Source organism: Acomys russatus, chromosome 10 (genome assembly GCF_903995435.1).
Source record: "Acomys russatus chromosome 10, mAcoRus1.1, whole genome shotgun sequence".
NCBI classification, from domain to species: Eukaryota; Metazoa; Chordata; class Mammalia; order Rodentia; family Muridae; genus Acomys; species Acomys russatus.
Genome location: NC_067146.1, coordinates 32,986,579 through 33,005,349, shown reverse-complemented (window position 1 = coordinate 33,005,349; position 18,771 = coordinate 32,986,579).

Sequence of the window (18,771 nt, the reverse complement as noted above, 5' to 3'; positions counted from 1 at the left end):
TCTATTTTTTTTTTTCTCTGTTAAAAGAAGGCCTCCCCTGTCTTGTCTGAGGTTCAGAACTAGTGTATAACCTGAAGTCCAGCCTGAGGTCTCCAACCTATCCAGTCATTTCCGTCAGGAAGGTGTTTGCTGCCCACAAAAGAGGAGTGCTGTGGGTCTTGTAGAGAAACAGGGAAGGTGAAAGCCTTGGAGGGGTGGGTGGGGGGAGGGGGACTGAGGGAAACACTCTAACAGACGGTGGCCCTCACAGGGCATGAGGACTTGCAAAATTCTCTGTAAAGGGTAAAGTAACTTTCTCACCCAGCAGGTTAGGTCCTTAAGTGCTGCTTAAACGGAACACAAAGGTAGCCGAGGAAGGATGGATTGTTAGGAGCTGGCTTGCTGTAAAACCCAAAGAGCAGTAGTTGATCTGATAACTCGAGGATTCTTAATAGCTGAACACAAATAAACCACTTGTAAATGCCCCTGGGCTGGCCTGCCGCACAGCCCTTTTCACATGGCAGTAATATATGGCCAGTAATTACCATAATGAGCCACCAGAAGGCATCTATTTGTTAGCTGGGAAGAGCTCGCATCTGGCTTTTAGGTGTGAAGCAAGGAGAGAGGAATGACAAGGCCCATTTGAATATACATTTCCTCTGGGCAAGTACTTATTTGAACAGCTGCTTACGAGGCCACACAGCAGCACTAAGAGTCAGTCCAATTCAGGAGGCTGTGTGCATCTTGATTTCTATTTTTTTTCTTTGAAGTACAGGACCAGCCTATTTTCTCCCCGGGTAATAATTTCTCCAAATTAAAAGTAGTTACCCTACTTCAAACCTGTGACAAGTCTATTGTGTTGACCTCTACAGCTGGGAGAAGGTGGAGGTTGCCAGGGAAATGGTTTCAGAGTGAAATACAGAACAACACTCAGGAGTCACGTGCCAAATCGTTTGGTTTTTAGATTAAGTTTCATAGGAAAATGATCCAGAGCGCTCTCTCCTTCTCTCTTTATTTCTTTTTTTCTTTTGGTCTATGTCAAAACAAAGACTATACAACAAAGGCAACATTTTGAGCCATCTGCTGAAAATACAAAAATATTTTCACCCAAATAGCAAATTGGTGGTTTGCTGTGTCAGCTTGTAGATTTAATAAGTCCTATGATAAGCACTCCCCAGATATTAGATAGAGGACATTTGGCACCTGGAGGAAAGGAAGGCATCTAGTTACATAAGAAATGAGCTGTAGACTGACAGAAGCTGCTGGAACCTGGGAACCAGGAGTGTCTGGATGGGAAAGTAGCTCTGAAATAGGCTGAAGTGGGGCCTTTCTTACCACCACACAGATGGCCACCACCCCTGACCCAGTGTCTCTGCTCTGCCATTAAGAAAAGCCATTTGAAATGCTGCCTGTGGGGTTTTTGTTTTTGTTTGTTTGTTTGTTTGTTTTTTGTTTTTTGAGTTATCAGAAGTATATGTGGAAGGATGCCTCTGAAACACCCAGGAGCTTAAAACAAAGGTCACAGGTATTTCTTATTGACCTAACGTTTACCTGAGATAAAGAGATTTACATGGAGCTCGGAAGAAGCGTATCAGAGGTTTGCCTTGACATTCATGGATCACTGAGCAGTTCCAAATGCCTCTAAGCTGATTACCAGGAGGTTGTTTTCTGAAGTTTTCTGATCTCTCCTTTTACCCAGGGGTCAAACTGTAGGCATTTGAGATATTAGCAAGAAACAAGATAACCAAGCTCGCAAATAAAATACAGGTCAGGAGTGGAGAGTCATTCCACAGGTTCATCAGTTTGCTGGTGTCCTTTGGACTGCTGCATTTTATTTCATTTGGGAGTATAATAGAGAAGTTTGAAATTATACATAAATATCACACACATGCGCGCGCGCCTCATAGTGAAAGGACCTAACGGAATAAAATTGTGTATAGTAAAATGTGTCCTCGATCCTGTGTATGATTGGCCCAGTTATCTCCTGTCCACTAATTCTAAATAATTGCTTTCTAATCTCTTACACATTCTTCTTGAATTTGTCTTTGCATATCTAAGTAGATAAATGCACATATATTATTCTTACCTATGTACGTAATTGTCAATATACTCTGTATATTGTTTCATATTATTGTTCTACTTGTCGTGCAATGATTCATTATTACTTATTTTTATCACATTATATGATTTCCACATTTACTTCTAGAGTTTCATCATTTCTCATTACTTGAATAGATTGGAAGTTATTGGACCCCAACTACTGCATCTTCAAATCCTAAATTTAAAAACATTCTTTAAAAAAAAGAAATGGTATCATAAGCTGTATTTTTATTTGCATTGGAGTCTGAACCCAATTTGTATTTGTCTCTGACCTTAACTGTTAAGACTCTGGGAAATACAGCGAAATTCTTGGAAACGATAACCTAGTTTATGACATAGGCTATGGCGTCACATGCTCTGTGAAATACCTTGAAGATGTGATTTGTGCTTAATGAGCTTTTGTCTTGAGTTACTCATGTTCTGCAAGGTGTTTGTGATGGCCACCTTATTTCTTTAAATGTCTCAGTTGGGTTTTTTTTTTTTTTTTTTTCTCCCTACACGAGAACAGCTGCTCTCCATGGCTTTGTCTCTTAGACCACAGAACTAGGGTTCCTTTAAGGCCTTGCTACCTCTCTGATCCTACTTTTACATTTAATTAAGGTAATCCTTCAATCTACATCCTCCTGCAGACCCCTTTCTCCTTTCTTTCTGAGCTGCTATCCGTGTTCCACCTGAAGCTGGAGATCATATTGCAGTTTGGGTCCTAAGCTCATTACAGAAGAATGCATCTGGCATTTCTCTGGGAGGAAAATGGGCTTTCAAGCCCTAATTGGAAAGATCTGAGCTGTAGAACTCCAGGATCTCTTGCCCGCTGAGTATGTATGCTCACTACGTGGAAGACAGAGGGTCGATGATCTTTGGTTGCTGTTTGTTCATTAAAAATAGTTAACTTACACTTTGGCAAAATTTGTGTTGGTCTATGCAGCTTCTTACCAAGACCAGTATAGTTTTTTCTCTTTAGCAAAATGATAAGGTTGTGGAAGACAATAGCACTGGAGTATTAGAGGAGTTTAAAAACAGAAATCCAGTCAAGGGTGAGAGCAGGAGACAAACAGAGGAAAACTGAGAAAACAGCAGGAAGGCAAGGAGAAAGAAAAAGAGTGAGGAAGAAAGAGAGGAAGCAGGGAGAGGAGAAAGGAAGGAAGAAGGAGGCTCTTAGACTGTATTACTGTATTGCTGTATTATGCCTGAGAGGATGGACAATTTAGGACATCACAGAGCCTGAGAGCTAAAGCATAAGTAGTCACTTGGCTCAAAGGAAAAAACTAATAGTCTCTCAGTCTTTTTCCCAAGCAAAATTCTGAATGGCACAGATATTGAAGGGAGAGTAGACGAGCAGAAATCAAACAAGAAATAATACGAAACACACAATAAAAACAATAACAACAAAAAAGGGGCTGTGTTAGGGTGTTTCCCCAAGTCTATGTCATCTCCTAATGTTCTGTTTCCCATCCTGGTGTCCATCTGCTCTTACTTTACTCCCAAGGGCAGCTAACAGATTATTTTCTGGTGGTAATGATAGCAGGTTATAACAGGTTGTATTATCCCAACACTTGGCTTTGCATGTGACATTAAAATGTCACCAGTAGAATTATTTTAAGGAGCAAGTTATCTTTCTAAAAATACTCCCTTTCCTGAGCCTGTTTAAAAATGGCCCATTTTCTGCTCTCACAAGGCTTTAAACAGGAGAATGAGAGGACCAGCAGATCCCCCTTCCCTCCCCCGCCCTGCCCCTGCCCTCTTGACCCACACCAACCCTGGGGGCAATGCTCTGACCTGCTGTGATGTGTCTGCTAGACACTAGGATCCAGATCCCCTGGGTGGACCCTGGTTCTGCATGTGTGTATTTTCACCTGAGGAGAATCTACTTCCACTAAAGGACTGGACCAAACACACAGATCCCTTCAGAAACAACCAGAAGAGGAATTATTTCCTTGAGAACATCTTAGCTAATCTAAACATCAACTATTCAATGGTGAGTACTTGGGAATTTCCAGGTCACATGGCAAGAGAAGCTCTGCTGCTACTGGATTCATTTAGACAAAAACCAGTAGACATTTTGGGGAATAGATAGTGTTTAAGGGACTTACAGTATTAATGTTAACATACTGTTAAATGTCATTCCTGATTTTGTTTTAATCCGACATATAGTTGGTCTTTCTGCTAATGTTATAGATAGAAAATATATAGAAGCTAAAAGAGTTTTTGAAAAGATGACCTTTGAAGTAGGAGCCAATACTTTTTTAAAAAAAGGTAAATAAATATGGAATTACATGCACACATACACACACACAAACATGGGGGTTGGGAGGAGAAATATACTAAGAAGAGACGCTAAAATCTAGGAAGTATTTATGGCACAGACAGAAATTGAAAAAAGGGCCATTTTGGTATAATATACTTTTAAAGTAAGAAAGAATGCTGAAAGCTGGGGAGATGGTTCAACTATTAAAACGCTTGCTGCCCTACCATGAGTACAGAGTCCTAGAAACCACCCAAGGGACTGGGCATGACCGCCTGTGCCTGTAACTGCAGCTATAGCTTTAATACTGTAATCCAACTGAGAAGAGGTATGTGGACAGATGGGTGAATCCCTGAAGTTAATTGGATGGCCAGCCTAGCCTATTAGGCTAGCCTAATCATCAGTTTCAGGTTCAGTAAGGGATGCTAGCTCAGAAATAAAGGTAGAGAGTTTTTGAGGCTATCTGATATCTACCACTAGTCTTTACGTGTACCCACCCACATTTATCCACACAGACTACCCAAGCACAAAGGTGTGTGTGTGTGTGTGTGTGTGTGTGTGTGTTTATGTGTGTACTTGTACACTTCTATGTTTGTTTGAATAAGAATGGCCCTCATAGGCTTATGTATTTGAACGCTTAGTCACCAGGGAGAAGACCCTTTGAAAGAATTGGAAAGATTAGGAGGCGTGGCATTGTTGGAGGAAGTGTGTCACTGGAGGTGGGCTTTGGGGATTTAAAAGCCCAAGCCAAGCCCAGTGTCTCTTTCTGCTTAGGGGTCAAGCTGTAGCTCTCAACAACTTCTCCAGCACTACTCCTGCCTGCTGCCATGCTTCTTGCCACCATGCTCTCTGCAATCACAAAAATGAACCAAGCCTCTGAAACTGTAAGAAAAACCCCCAATTAAATGCTTTCTTTTGTAAGAGTTGACTTGGCAATGGTGTCTCTTCACAGCAATAGAGCAGAAACTAAGACACCTTCCTCAGACACACATACCCACACTATCAAGCACATGTGTCTTCCCTCCAAAAAATGCTGCTGACTGTGGTGTATGAGAGGAGGGCCCAAAATCTCTAGAATGGTTTTAGCACACACATATATGGCTTAGAGGCAGGAAAGCAAGCTATCACTATTTAAACACCTATTCCATTTATGGTTCCCTCAAATCCTCTAACAGAAAAGGAATCTATAACTCAACAAAGTGGAGTGAGGTGTCCACACTAAATGACAGAGCCAGGATTTCACTTTGTTCTGCCCACTTCAAAGTTCACCATGCCATGCGATCCACTGTTCACAATTTATAGTGAAATATCACAAGAGCAATAGCTATGCCCTTTTGCCATGTGAGTGCGCTAGCTTTTGATTCTAAGTTCTAGCTTCCCTTTCAGACAAGATATGTAGCCAGGTGTCAATAGGAATCTGTAGCATTCTTTTGGGTCCCTCCCTCATTCTTCTGTAGATTGGAATTGTGTCATTTTATGAATGGAGCAAGTTGAGAGAAAGCAGTGAAAGAAAAGAAAGCAAGCCAGGGATATATCCAGAACTAACATTCAACACATATCCCAGATATGATTTGTGTATTGTTCATGAAATTTAGAATATGGTCAGGGTAGACCAGGGACAAACGGAGGAGGAATTAGGGGCAACCCCACTGCTCTACTATAAGCTACTAATAGGTTGTCCACAGTTAGCTGTGCATTTTCTTATTGAATACACACACACACACACACACACACACACACACACACACACACACACACACATGCCCCTAGTGTTTGTTTAAATAATTGCCAACATTAAAATTTTTATTTAATAGTACTTATTGAAGAAGAGGCCAAGAGTCTGTTAAAGAATTGAGAGGAAGAGTTGAAGGGGATAAAGGGAGGTGAAAATGAACTAAATGTTGTATATTCATGTATGAAATGAAATTTCATGAGAAATTAAAATGTCGCCGGACGTGGTGGTGCACACCTTTAATCCCAGCACTCGGGAGGCAGAGGCAGGTGGATCTCTGTGAGTTCGAGGGCAGCCTGGTCTACAAAATGAGTCTAGGACAGCCAACGCTACACAGAGAAATCCTGTCTTGAAAAACAAAAACAAAAACAAACAAACAAACAAACAACAAAACAAAAAAAGGTAAAATGTCATAAGAAAGTTTTATTTAAAAACCAAATGGTGGGTGGGTGTCTAGCACTGGTTTGGGAACCTAGGATTCAGCAAGGAATCAAAGTTCCTCTTAGGTAACTTATGTTCTCAGCCAGGAGAGACGAATGGTAAATGAAATTTAGAAAAGATCAAATGAAGAGTCACCCACAGCCAAAAGAAGACAAGGAGCTCAGTGGAGAAAGGTGGCCTGAGAGGTAGTTCAGATGATATGTCCAGTTAGAGGCTCAAAACACCAAGCCTGACTATTCTGTCCTTATTCTAGCTTGATGGTGCATTTGGGGATACTGGAAATACTATGACTAGATTTCCAACCTGACAATTTACTTGTGATGTACCTCTATGTGTTGAGTGGATAGGAAACTACAATTAAGCCATGACTTCAAAGATATGATTGCGTCCGCCAGACTCTGGACAAGCAGTCTCACCTGAAATCTCAAGACTACACTCTTGTACTGAGACTCTATGTGCATTGATTTTAAAGCAAAAGAGAAGGGAACTGCAGTCCAAGTAAACGATGAGACACAAAACTGACTCGTGAGCTATGGAAGGACCCAGAGCAGCCATCAGAGCTCCCTGCCGCATAAGCACCTGGTCTTTGACGGATCACTTTGGGTGCCTATCACAGCTGCCTTCCTGAGGGAATACCATCCTTCAAACGTGGTTATGTCAAATAGTGGTGTGTGTGTGTGTGTGTGTGTGTGTGTGTGTGTGTGTACAGATCTCTCTTTTCTCTCTTTGTTGTTTTTGTTTTGCTTGGAACTCCTGACTTCCTTAGGAACTGATATCTTGGGCAATTGGTAAAAGGTTCCTATAGCAACAGTCACCATGTGAAATCTCTGGCAGTATCATTCCTCCCTCCCTCCAGCACCATCTCACTGATGTGTCTTAATCTCTCCATTATTTTATCTTAGCATGTTTGGATGACTTAATACTCCTTCATTAGACTTACTTTTCTCAAATTGAATGAACATTCCAAGATACTGGATAAGCTTTTTAATACAGAGAGGCACCAGACCTACCTAGGTACCATTAATTTTGTATTAGTAGATACATGTGAATCACAGCACTTAAAAATAAAATGTTAAAACAATTAACTTTCTTTTATATTGATTTTTACCTCTTTAATTCTGTTTATGAACAGTTTGTTACAGGAAAGATGGAATTTAAAAACTCACACCTGAGTGTCTCTGCATTTTCCTTAGCGAGGACACACACGAGAAAGCCATTACACCCTCACTGCACACTAACGAAGCTTTAGTGACACAATCGAGGCACAAGACTTTGCACAGACATGGATCTGGCTTCCATATGTCTTTCCCTGAAAGAGATCCATTAGAGCAGGTTGAGAACACATTTACATTAGTTTTCAGTTTATCACCTTCCATAGATTGACGCCCTCTAGAGTCCCCAAAGTTCTTTCACGTTGCGTTATGGATTAATATCCACAAATTTTCCACTCATGCCCATTTACCACATCTTAGTAGAAAAAGTTCTTAAGGTTAAGAAATTAACGCATGCACTTGACTTTCATTCCACATATGCCAGAGGGCTGTCTGCTATGATGCTAGGCTAAGATTTTCATGACAAATAGTTAAAAATTAAATCCCAGCTTTGCCACTGTGAAACCCTGGGCATCTTACCTCCTTGTAGGTAGGATGTAGATAATAGCAGTACTTTTCTTATAGAATTACAAAGAGCAAATAAGTTAACACATAGAAACCACTTAATCGATGAGTTAATTTACCTTAGTAACCTCTCAAGCTTTGCTTTTCTGTGACACATTCCTAACATGCTAAAATTAGCCCAGTGCTGAGGGTCATCACATCCTTCAGCTTAATTCTCCTGGTCTCTCAGCTCTCAATTATTGTTCATGAACTGCAGAGGCCAGATTCAAATGAACACTGAGGTTTTTATCTATTTTTCTAATATACATTCCAAGGAAAGTCACTGATGGGAAGCAACAGTAAAATCATGTGGAAAGTTTGAGTAAACTTATATAGATGACCAGATTACAGTCTATTGGTGAAAAAAAAAGTTTCCTTTTCCCCACTGAGTGCAGGAGCCCCCAACAAATAGGCTGTACACCCAGAGATACTAGCTGTAGAACTTTCGGATTGCAACTACTTCCAACTAGGTTAAATCTTCAGTTCTTTTTTTTAGAATCTATTTCTCAGACTTTTAGCCATTTGGACCAATTTGCATTTATTTCTATGTAGAAATAAATAAGATAGGAGTCTTTTTCTTTAATTCTTAAAGTATGTTTTTAATTGAAATAGAATTGTAGCACATCCCCTGCTTCCTGCCTCCTGCCCCTTCCAACTACTTTCCTTTGAACTCCTCCCATACCACCTCATTCTCAAGAAGGTAGCTTCTTTTTTATTGATTATTATTATTCTATACTATGTATGTGTAGGCACACCACACACACACACACACACACACACACACACACACACACACACACAAACTTGCTGAGTCCTTTTTATTTTTTTTTCATTTTATTTATTCTTCTCTTGTATATTACATCCCAAACACATTTCCCTCCTCCCCCCCCCATCAGTCCGCACCCTCACTCCATCGGCTCCTCTTCCCTTTCTCTTCAGAAAAGGGCAGGACTCCCATGGATATCAACCAAAATTGGCATATCAAGTTGCAGTGAAACTTGGGCCCTACCCCTGTATTAAGGCTGGACGAGGCAACACAACGGGAGGAAAGGGTCCCAAAAGAGTCAGAGACAGCCTCTGCTCACACTGAGAGCCCCACAAGAACACCAAGCTACACATCCATAACATATATGCAGAGGACCTAGGTTAGACCTGTGCAGGCTCTCTGATGGTCAGTTCAGGTTCTGTGAGCCCCTACGAGCCCACTTTAGTTGACACTGTGGATATTCTGTGCTGTCCTTGACCCCTCTGGCTCCTTCAATCCTTTGTCCTCTTCTTTCACAAGATTTCTCAAGTTCTGCCTAATGTTTGGCTGTGGGTCTCTGCATCTATTTCCATCAGTTGCTGGATGAAGCCTCTCTGATGATAATTATGCTAGGGCTCCTATATATGAGAATAATGTAATACTATTAGGGTTCATTTCATTAACTTTTTAAAAAATTGCTGCTCCTATTTGGTTCTATCTTGGGTTATCTGTTTTTATGCCAATAATTTAAGTTTTTTTTATTACTATAGCTCTGTAGTAGAGCTAAAAATCATAGGTTATCCATCCTCTAGCTCTGAGCCCTTTATGTAATGTCAGGGGTGGGCTCCCTCTCATGGCATGGGTCTCAAGCTGAATAAGCCGTTGGTTGCCTTCTTTAGTCCAGCAGATCTTGAAGGTAGGAAAAATTGTAGGTTGAAGGCTTTATGACTGGGTTGGTGTCCCAGTCCCTTCACTGGAAGTCCCATTTATTAACTGTTGATCTTAGTGCTTGTGCTATGGATGTTTTCTCCTGTGCCAATGCACTCAAGGGCATTACATACTTTCTCTTCTATAAGGTATAGTTTTCTGGTTTTATGTTGAGGTCTTTGATCTACTTGTACTTGAGTTTTGTGCTGGGTGATATTCAGTTATACGAGACCATTAGTTGTTGGTGATTTCATTTTCTATTCTATAATTTTGGCTTCTTTATCAAAAATCAGGTATCCATAGGTGTGTGGATTTATGTCTGAGTCTTTGATTTGATTCTATTGATCAGCCTATCTGTTTTTATGCCAATAATTTAAGTTTTTTTATTACTATAGCTCTGTAGTAGAGCTAAAAATCATAGATGGTGATAACTCTAGAAGTACCTTTAGTGTACAGGATTGTTTTAACTATCCTGGATTTTTGTTTTTCCATATGAAGTTGAATATTCTTTCAAAGTCTGTAAAGAACTGTGTTGGAATTTTGATGGGGATTGTGTTGAATCTGTAGACTGCATTTGGAAAGATGGCCATTATTATTACTATGTTAATCCTACTGAACCATGATCATGGGAGATTTTTATCTCCGGATATCTTCTTCAATTTCCTTCTTCAAAGACTTGAAGTTATTTTCATACTGGTCTTTCACTTGCAGACTCTAAGAGACCACAGATGCTGGCCATACCCAGTAAAACTTTCAATCACCATAGACGGAGAAAACAATATATTCCATGAAAATGTCAAGTTCAAACCATATTTATCCATAAATCTGGCATTATAGAAGGCATTGAGTCCTTCTTGATTGTCTATATGTATATGATTTCAAGGTTGATCACTTTGAATTAACAACCAGTAAAGAGGCCTGCCCCTGGGAGAGGCTAATTCTCCTTCTGCTAGCAGTTATTAGTTGCATGTAGTTTTATGTCTAAGGGTGGGAACCTGTGAATTTCCTCCATTGATGGTGATGCCCATTGATATTGGCATTTTGACAGTTGGTATTGACACAATGGTGAAACATGTCCATTGATGTTGCCATTGTTTCAGTCTTAAGTAGCCACTTCTAGGTGAGACTATTTAATAGCAGACGTCCTGTTATTCTGGCCTCTGTACTCTTTCCAGCCATCTTCTTTGCTTCTCTCTGAGCCAGAAGGACCTGTGATGAAAATATGTCTAGAGGGGCAGGGATCATCATGATCCGCTGATCACGTATTGTGTCTAATTACAGTTTCTTGTGATTCTTTCATTTTTCTGTACAGATAAGCTTCTTTGATGAAGAGTGGTAACTACACTTATCTGCGAGTATAAGGACAAGATTTAGAATGTACTAAGGACTTATACTGGTCTAGCAAAGTGGTAGTAGTATATTCTTTCCTAACTTACTAATCTAGGAAGCTGGATAGGTTTTACCATGCATGATTTCCCTCTCGTTGTGTATGGGACTTAGATAGCTTCTGGTTGCCACCAACAGGCAAGGGACACTTATTTCATCTTTATACACATCTTATCATATTGATACTTTTCTAGTACGATCATTATTATAAGTTGAATTTTAGAATAATTTTAGAATATTTAAAGGGGAAGCTTTGTATCATTTTTAATGATTTTTCTCTCTCCCTCCTTTATACAACCTTAGACAACCAGTAGTCTACTACAACCTGCAAGAATTTAGACATTTTATATAAATGGAACCATAGTAGCTGTGGTCTGTCTTATTGGCATCTTTCACTTAGCTCAGCCTTCCAAAGGCAGAGGTAAGCTTTTCAACATTTCCATACAATGTTTCATCTAGGTAGGTCTCAGCAAGTATTTGTTCTATGGAAGTAGAGCACAATAAATATTTTCTTGGTAGATAAAAGGACTTGGACACTTCATAGAGTTCAAATCAAGAGTCTTAGAAACTCAATTGAAAGCCACAATTCTACCAGGAAGCTCTATAAGATGTCTACAAAGCATAGGAGCCACCTAGGATATGGGCAAAGGAGCCTCAAGGAAGCACTGGCTGCTTCTGGCCAGCAATTGCAGCCTGAGGACAGCATAGTCAGACTATATTATTAGGCTTCTAGTGTCACCTGGTTGTTTATCTACTTTGTTAAATTCAATTTTAAAGTGCTTAAAGGAAAGGAGTATTTTTTAATGTTTTATATATACCTCACAAATATTTACTAGATGGATAAATTTTACTCCTAAACACTTCTATCTTGAAAGAGACTGAACTTCATTTTTGCTAATTCATTATGTTCTTTCAGATTAAATACAGAATATGAGAAAGGTGCTTTCTTTCCAGTTTGAGATACACATAGTAGGTTTGGGAGGAAATATTCCATCACTGAAGAACTAACGCAAAGTATGAAAATGAGTGAAGGTAGAAATGGCTATCGTTCAGCAACCCACTGTGAGATCTGAGGTCATTATCTGTTTGTTTCACTAGCATATCCTGAGCATCTAGAACAGTTCTGGGTGCATCAAAAGTGCTCAATAAATATCTATTTCTGGAGGGGATAGGAGATGGGGAGAGAAGAGACTGGGGGAAGGAAATTCTTTGTATATGGAAATGTACAATAACTATGCATTAGTGCCAAGATCTATCTTACGTAACATTGGTAAGTGATCAAAAACTATAGCTGCTGGAATTCATATTTTCCACAAGGCTCTTGTGAAATTCTAAAACAATAAGAATAAACTGAAAAAAAAGAAAAGAAAAAGGAAAGTAAGTTGGCCATATGGAGAGTCAGGAAAACGGCATATAAGATCCATGCAGACTGATGTAAGATGATAACACATTATGGGAAAATGACACAAATGTGCCTGTAAGATAATGGTTTCTAACTACTAGATCAGGACCAGGAAAAACTAAAGGAGTTGTTGACTACAGCCTACTTTGTGTGCAAGGGTTACTTCTCAACTTCAATGGAGTAGAAGAAGCATTACTTTAATTATGCACTTCTAGGCTTGGATAAAAAATATCTCTAGAAAATAAGTACATTTTCCCCTAATGGTCAAGACATAGTTTGGGGATTTCCCCCCCAGTCTTTCTATTTTTTTTTTTAATGTCTTCTTTTCAAGCCTATATAAGTGTGTGTGTGTGTGTGTGTGTGTGTGTGTGTGTGTGTGTGTGTGTGTGTTTGTGTATACATACACTTATGTGTACTATGTATACTTTTAGGTAAATATTAAATAATATGATTCCTTGAGGGTGTGTGTGTGTGTGAAAGAGGGGGCAGGGAGAGGAGGGAGAGAACTTGGCTTTGGCTTTGGCTGTGTCTTGCTAGCACGGTTATGAAGAGAGAGAAACCATTATTAACTGTGGGTGAGAAAGGAAATTGGTGTAGCCACCCTGGAAATCACTATAAAGATAAAAAAAAAAAAAAAAAAAAAAAAAAAAAAAAAAAAAACCCAAACAAACCTAAAATCTATCATATGATCCAGCTAGACTGTTTCTTGACAGATACTCAGGGATTCAACATCTAGCTCCACAGATCCTTGGCCAGCAATGTTTGTTGCTACCTATCAATATCCAGGAAATGAAAACAATCTAACTGCCCTTCAATAGATGAGGGGATGATGAAAATGTGGCACTTATACATAATGGTACACAATTGTAATAGCTAAATATAGATGTAAAGAAAGAGGAAACCATGAAATTTCCAAGTAAATGGATGGAGGTACAAAAGATTATCCTGAGTGAGATAACCCAGACCCAGAAAGACAAGTGCTGCATGTTCTCTCTCATCTGTGGATCCTGGATCCAATTCCTCAGATATGAGTATCCACCATGGACTTACTGCAGAGATCCAGATAATATAAAGGGACCAGAAGAGGATGGGGTTGTGAGGCTTTTGCGTGAGTGGGTACTAGCAAGATACAGGTGGTGGTATGATGTAGGAAGCAGAAGAGACTGGGAAGGATGGGGGGATGTCAATGAAGATGGAGAAGGAAAGAGGGACAAATGACATCAGTGTTGTTTATTAAAATCCTCAAGGAGGGCTGGAGAAATGGCTTAGAGGTTAAGAGCATTGTCTGGTCTTCCAGAGTTCAATTCCCAGCAACCACATGGTGGCTCACAACCATCTATAATGAGATCTAGTGCCCTCTTCTGGTGTGCAGGAACACATGCAGGCAGAATACTATATATGTAATAAATTAATACATCTTTTAAAAAACCCTCAAGGAATCATATTATTTAATATTTACCTAAAAGTATACATAGTACACATAAGTGTATACACACACACACACACACACACACACACACACACACACTTATATGTAAAAATAAGTTAGGCCTCTTGGGCTGATAATGATATCCACAAGATGCATAGACTAACAAAATCCCAGCACAAAACAAAACAAACAATCCTCCCTTTAAGTGGTTAGGCAGCATAGTTCAAGTGACTCCCAAAACAATACAGACTATTGATAATAGCCCATGGTTGCCTCTCACAAGTTGAGAATAGTCCTCTATTGCTGAAGTTACCGTACACAAGACTCAGATGATTTCAGCTGCGTGTGACTTAAAAGCTACATTTCCCTTAGTCTAGAAATACTATGCCAGCTGCCAAGGGACAGGGGAGTAATTAAACAGTCCTACCCTACCTATGATACTTAACACAATTACTAGAGCTGTTCAGACATTTTCTTGGATGACTGATATTCCAACTTTGCTAATGGATGGGAAATTATGACCTGTTGACCAAATCAGAAATTGGATCACTTAAAGAAAGAAAATGTCAAGCCCAAAACACCCCAAGATTGGAAAATGCAAACACTCTGGTTCACGCTAAAAGGCCAAACCTGTGAATAATAAGTATAGAAGAAAAAGAAGAGACTAAAGTTAAAGGTACAGAAAATATTTTCAGCAGAATCATAGATTAAAACTTCCCTAATCCAAGAAAAGTGGCACCTACCAAGATCCAAGAGGCATAGAGAACATCAAATAGATAGGACCAGAAAAGAAACTGGCTCTGTCTTATAATCAATTATCAAACATTAAATGCATGGATAAAAGTAGACAGAGAAAGATCAGTTCACATACAAATGAGAACTCATAATAACAGCAGTAGATTTTTCACTAGAAACCACAAAAGCCAGAAGGGATCCAGCTAGTGTTCTCCAAGTAGTACAAAATCGCAAATGCTAGCCCAGACTGCTATACCCAGCAAAACTATCAGTCACAGTTGAAGAAGAAAAGAGAAACTTTCCATGACAAATATAGTTAAGGAATTCATAACCAATAAAGAAGCTCTACAGAAGATAACGGAAGGGATACTTAGGTCTGAAAAGAAGGTTAAAAAGGTCCTAGAGGGCACAAGGAACAACAACAATTCTAGAACACCTAATCAAAGAGATCTAATAGCCCTCTGTAAAAGTGGCATCATGATAGGAATTAATGTACATTGTTCAGAAACAATTAATGTTTCAACGTTACAATTAAGAGACACAGACTAGATTGATTCAGAAAATAGGACCCATCTTCTCGCTGCCTCCAAGAAACAGAGCTCATGACCAATGATAGGTATCATCTTAGGGTATAGGAGGGAAAAAGATATTCCAAGCAAATGTAACCAAGAAATAGGTACAGCTATTCTACTATCTTATAAAACTGACCTCAAATTGAAAGAGACAAATAAAACTATCTGGAAGGACACGCTGTACTTATTAAAGTAAAACCCAAACACAGGATATTGTCATCTTAAAAATACTTGCACCAAATACAGAAACATCCAATTTCTTAAAAGAAACACTATTAAACTTAAAGCTACAGATCAACCCCCAAACAGTGATAATGGTCAATTTCAATACCTCACTCTCATCAATAAATGGGTCATCTAAAATAAAAAAAGAATGAAGAGAAAAACTTTTAGAGTTAAATGACATCATAAGCCAAAGGGACCTAACAGAAGTCTACAGAACATTCTACCCAAATACCAAATTTACATTTTTCGCAGCTGCCCACTGGGACTTTCTCCAAAACAGACACATATTAGGATACATAGAAAGTTTCAGCAATTGAAGAAAATAGAAATTATAGCCAGCTATCTGATCACTGTGGATTAAAGCTAGAGGTCAACAATAAAAGAAAAGTTAGAAAATGATAGAAGCTGTCTTCATTGGTGTTCTAGTGTGGGGAAGAGACACCACGGCCAAGGCAACTCTTAAAAAGGAAGACATTTAGTTGGGCCTGGCGTACAGTTCAGAGGTTTAGTCCACTGTCATGTGGGAGAAATGTGGCAACGTGTAGGTTATCCCTGGAGCAGTATCTGAGGGAGGGAGGGAGGGAGAGAGAGAGAGAGAGAGAAAGAGAGAGAGAGAGAGAGAGAGAGAGAGAGAGAGAGAGAGAGAGAGAGGAGAGAGAGAGAGAGAGAGAGAGAGAGAGAGAGAGAGAGAGAGAGAGAGAGAGAGGAGAGGAGAGAGAGAGAGGACAGAGAGAGAGGACAGAGAGAGAGAGGACAGAGAGAGAGAGAGAGAGAGAGAGAGAGGAGAGAAAGAGGAGAGAGAGAGAAAGGTGGGGGGGGTGGAGGTGGGGGAAATGGGGCAACAATGTCCCTACTACATATTAATTACAGGTTGACTAATTTAGAAAACAAAACAACACCTTAGTGCTATGCTTACTCTCTATTTCGTTTGTTTGCATTGGCATGCTTCCAGATTTAATTAATTTCATTTAACATTTTTTTATCAGACTAGATTTTTTTAAATTAGAATTTGTTCAGCTTCAGGTTTTCTGCATTTTTATAACATTCATGTTAAAGATAGGAAAAGCAAGAGCTGAAAATAATGGCTCAACATCACTGGCTGCCCCAGTTCACTTCCCAGCACCATACAGCAGCTTACAACCCTCTGTCAACCCAGTTCTAGGAAATCCAGTGTCATCATTGGCCTCTGCAGACACCAAGAATACACATGACATGGAGCTATATATTCAGACAACATACTTACACACTTTAAATAATAAATTGAAACAATATTTTTGAAAGATAGGAAAAATACAAAGAGGTAAGTTATTTGGCCCAAGGTTAACAGCAATGAAGTAATTTTCAGACCACATCAATATCAGCTGAACTTGGTACACTGTCACACATTTTCTATAGTGAAAACTACTGAAAGAAATTTGTGCGGCAGTCCCATGTTGTTAAAGTCATTCCTGACAGAGCGTTATACATCTGGGTTATCCACAGAGGCCAACAAGCTACTGGAAGTATGAAAATCCAATGATGGGTCTGCACACTGCACTATGGGACCCATAGATAGACACAGAGTGAGGAGTGTATTGCAAATAGGTGACATTTTAATAATGCATCCTTTCAAAGTAACATCAAGAAAGGAAAACCTTTACTGCTTTGCCTTGAAATGTCAGCATGGTGCCTGAGGAATTTGCTGAACTCCTTACCCTGCTGAACTCTTGTCCTCCATTGATCTGAAGTTTGTGTTCTAAGAACAACAACAACAAAAAAAAAAAAAGGAAACAAGGAACAAAGGAAGGAATGAAGGAAGGGAGAGAGGAAATGGAAGGAAAAAAAGAAAAGAAAGAGATGCCTTTCTCTCACAAACTCCTTGAGGAAACAGATACATTATAGATTCTCTGATTTTTATAACTTGAAAAGATCCACCTTGCCCAATATATGCAATCTTACAGCTTTTCATCTACAAATTGAAATACTTTGACTTCTATCAACTTGCATCCTCATTTCATTTTACATTTTTCTTTAGCTGTCCAGCTATGTTAAGAGTTTGACAGTTTTCTGTATTTTGGAACCATGGGGAGCCGAGTAGGACTAAGATTAGGGTATCTCATGTGATCCCCTTCCATGAGAGCTTTCTGAGGTCTGCTCCAACTTAACGTAGCTAGTAAGAACTCAGTAGGTGTGGCTGGTGTTAAATTTGTACTCTCTGATGTTTCCACATCTTTTAAAGAGGATCTACTCGACAGCGTTATGCCTATGGGGGGTGAAATTAGGTCATGGGTGCTATGATTTGAATGTGTTACCCACAGTACATGTCCTAAAAGCTTAATTCTCAGATTTAAGAAGTAGCCTATTTCATATGTGGTTAATTGGGGCGGTGAATTAATGTTATCGTGAGAAAGAGGGTAGTTACTGCATTACACATTACCACATGTGTGGGCTCCTGATGAAGGAATGAGTCTGCGTGCCTCCCCTTCCTTCCTCCTCCCTGTCCATCCATCTGCTCTTCTACCCTTCTGCCATGTGACAGTAGAACCTGGTCCACAGCTCCTTTTTGGATTTCCAGCCTTGAAACTGTAAGCCAAACACATCTCTGCTCATTACAAATAATTTCACCATAGCAGAAAAAAAAAAAAAAAAAAGAAAGAAAAAGAAAATAGGACAGGGTCAAAACAGCTGTCTAGGAATCTTGAAATGATGTTTGATTTTCCTTCAATGGTAATCAGCACAGACAATAAATAAGTGACAAGTAAGTAGAAGTAGGCAAATCAATTGGGCATTCTTGAAAATAATGTTTGCAGCATCTTAATAACTGACTAGCTTTGAATACAAAATTTTACTGGCTGACAGAGAATTTTCATTTTATTATGGAATAATTTAAAGCTTTTATTTGATTCATTTTCATCCTAGAAGGACAGATTAAAAGTCATCGGAAAAGATTATGGGATGACCTATGGAAAGATGGGCATAGAAGCAAACTGTAAGATAGGTATAATGTATGTGCAGACACCTCCTTGTACATTCTCAGCTCCAGGGATCTTTTAATACCACCCTTCTGTCTTCTTAGTGCTTCCAAGATGCTTCTGTGGAAAGTAATATATAACTGTACAAAGCCAAAATGAAATTAATAATCAGACACCATTGACCAAATATGCCGTTGAAATGAGCAGCATTAGGAAGTATGTTGGTGACGTAATTTAAGTATGAGAAATT